The 3,512-nt window shown below is 38.5% G+C and overlaps 1 pseudogene; it reads left to right on the forward strand.

Moving 5' to 3' along the window:
• Positions 1 to 2,605: 2,605 nt before the first annotated feature.
• LOC113266056 (60S ribosomal protein L17-like) lies at positions 2,606 to 3,157 on the forward strand (annotated as a pseudogene).
• Positions 3,158 to 3,512: the final 355 nt, after the last annotated feature.

The following is a 3,512-nucleotide window of genomic DNA, read 5'->3' on the forward strand; positions in this document are numbered from 1 at the left end:
TGTTAAGAGGATTTAATGCATAGAACACTAAGCATAATGCCTATAATGTAGGTGGGTTCAAAAAATAAGAGACACCAATCTCCACCCAATGCATCTTTTTTTTTTTTTTTGGATGCTAATAGCCCCTTTGTCTTCTTTCATGATGCCTCTTGTTTTCTGTTCTGTATTATAACAGTTTCAGTTCATGTCTCTTCCCCCATTAGATATACATTCCTTGACTGTTAAGCTGTGCAGCCGATACTTGTTTGCTATCACTTGCCTTGCTTTTAAATAAATAAACGATTAAATAAAAGGTCAAATTATTGATGAACCTTTGTTGTGGTGAGATAGAGGCCTGGCAAAAGAATAAGGAAAAGAGAAACAATTTAGAATATATTTTTTGTTCTCTACTAATTAGATAAAATGCTTAATTATAGCAGCTTAAAAATGGGTGCTTCTATATCTCCTTTTTTAATGGCTTCATCTTTTGTTTTTGTGTTGATTCTGTCTTTCTCCTAAAAATGTTGACGGGGTAGATTACACCTGACAGCAGTCTTGGCAGCCCCTAGAGAATTTCGGTCTTTGCAGTACAACATTCTTTGGGAGAATAGAAAACTTTTGCCGGTCCCCCCAACCCCCACCCCAAAAAGGATTGAAATTCTACATTCTTTTTAGTTGACAATTGACTGGAACATTTTGCAAATAAGTGCCAGGCCTCGATGAGGTGCAAAATACTGACTGTATTAGCTAGTTATTTAGAGAGATGTGAAGATGCTCTTGCCAACATACATTCAATTTAGGCTTTGGATGCTTTGCGTGATCTCCCAGGCAGCACTTGTTTGAAAATGTTAGAATTTAATTTAAAAGTTTTCACATTTGCTTTTTGTTCTTATTTTTAAAAGCAGAAATAACTCTTTAGTTCTTTCGAGCAGACTCTAGAGTTAATCTTTATATGTGTGTATACATTTATATATACATATGTAAAATATGAAAAAAAAATTTACCAGCTTTTCTATTCTTTTGCTCTCTTCTAATTTTTGTCATTGAACTTAAACTTTCTCAGTCTCAGAATACTGAAAATGGAACTGCAATGCTATTTCTGTAGAGACAACCTTTTAGGTCCATAGCCTTCTTTGGTTATCTATGTGGATGCATGTGTAATGTTATAATCACAGAGTACAAGATTGTTAAAGGTCACTGAAAGGTTTTTTACCTGCCTTCTATCACTTATATCACGTATGACCAAGACTTTCTCCTCAATCAGGGCATAAGACTCAATGTCTCTTTCTGAATTGTCACAAATTAATATTTATAATAGTAACAACTTATATTTCTTTTTTTTTTAAGATTTTATTTATTTGACAGACATAGAGACAGCCAGCGAGAGAGGGAACACAAGCAGGGGGAGTGGGAGAGGAAGAAGCAGGCTTCCAGTGGAGGAGCCTGATGTGGGGTTCGATCCCAGAACACTGGGATCACGCCCTGAGCTGAAGGCAGACACTTAGCAACTGAGCCACCCAGGCGCCCCACAACTTATATTTCTATATGTAGGAAATATTCATCACTTCTGTTCTCTTAGTAGGAGATTCAGATATGTCTAGTTTAGTAAACTAGTGGGTCTGGCTTAACCAGGGCTTTAGTCATACATTGCACAGGTTATGCGCTTCACAGCTCTAGGGGAGCTATTCACACAGACTATTTCATTATGACAACCAGGGAGCCTTGGCATAGGGTGAAAAATAGGTTCTGGATAGGGAGAAACATCAGCAACAGGGCAGAGGCTTGAGGAAGGGTAACAATAGCATCAGAGTTCCAGCTATTAATATACATAAAAAGAGTATAAAAAGCAAACTGTGGTCCAGGCTGATTCACAAGCAAATGAGACTTCCCCTGGGGGCTTCCCAGAAATGGTTGGAAGAGAGGAAGTTTTTGAAGGGCTATAGTTACTCAAATGTAAGTTCCTCAAAAATATAAGCGACTTCCCTACAGTTACCCAGGTAGACAAACCAAAGAATACTAGTCACTAGGAGTTTCATAGACACGTGCGACCAGGAAGAGTCCAAGAACCTTGACTCTGTGAATGACATGCTTTGCATTCAATAGAGTAGTGGAAAAGAGGGCCACCTCTGAGAGTGTGCCATAATGTTATCAAACATTATCTTTTTTAAAAAAAGATTCATTTATTTATTCCATAGACAGAGAATGAATGTGCATGAGTGGAGGGAGGGGGAGAGGGAGAGGAGAGAGAGAATCTCAAACAGACTTCCTGCTGAGCCTGGTGCCCCATGCAGGGCTTGATCCCAGGACAATGAGATCATGAACTGAGCCGAAATCAAAAGCCAGACACTTACCTGACTGAGACACCCAGGTGCCCTTGTTAAACATTATCTTAAAACTATCTTTATAACACTGGTATGAGAATTACTTAATAGCCACAAGCTTTGAGATATTAATAACAAGAAAAAAATACAAATGTTCATCCTGTCACAATACAACTATTTCACTAAAAGGTCCTTTTATTATGACAATGACTAAATACCATCATATATAGTCCACCAACTATCTACCTTACACCAAGATTGTAGGTCTTGCTCTTCCCATAAGCAGCCTGAGGTAATCTCTGAAAATGGCTGGCTACTCACTTGACCCAGAAAGCCCTACAAAACCATGCAAATCAAGAGGTTCAAATCTTTGTGTTCACTTTAAGAACACATGTGAAACTGCCCAGGCCATCAAGGGTAAGCATATCCGAAAAGCCACCAAGTATCTGAAGGATGTCGCTTTGCAGAAGCAATGTGCGCCATTCCATCGCTACAGTGGTGGGGTTGGTAGGTGTGCCTAGGCCAACAGTGGGGCTGGATGCAGGGATGATGGCCCAAAAAGAGTGCTGAATTTTTACTGCACATGCTTAAAAATACAGAGAGTAATGCTGAACTTAAGGGTTTAGATGTAGATTCTCTGGTCATTGAGCACATCCAGGTGAACAAAGCCCCCAAGATGTGGCATTGAACTTACAGGGCTCATGGTAGGATTAACCCATACATGAGCTCTCCCTGCCACATCGAGATGATCCTTACTGAAAAAGAGCAGATTGTCCCTAAGCCAGAAGAGGTTGCATGGAAGATACAGATATTCCGGAAAAAAACTGAAGAAACAAAAACTTCTGGCCCGGGAGTAAATTCTGCATAAAACAAATGCAAATAAAAGTAAAAAAAAAAAAAAAAAAAATATATATATATATATATATATATATATATAGGTCTTCTTAGAGAACATCCTCAAAAGAGAAGTTTTGAAACTATCTTTAATATTCCCCCATGCAACCTGCTGGAATGACTAATAGCTATACTTAGATCCAAAGTTTGAGAGTTCTAAAATCTAATATTGCTACACATGCCTTCCTTGTTTACTTACAACTGCACAGGTTTTGAAACAAACAAACATGAGTGGAAATCCCAGGCTGACACTAACTGTGTGGTCTTAGATGTGTTACTGAGCGTTTCTGAGGCCATTTCTTCATCTGTAAAATGATA

Source organism: Ursus arctos, unplaced genomic scaffold, assembly GCF_023065955.2.
Source record: "Ursus arctos isolate Adak ecotype North America unplaced genomic scaffold, UrsArc2.0 scaffold_37, whole genome shotgun sequence".
NCBI classification, from domain to species: Eukaryota; Metazoa; Chordata; class Mammalia; order Carnivora; family Ursidae; genus Ursus; species Ursus arctos.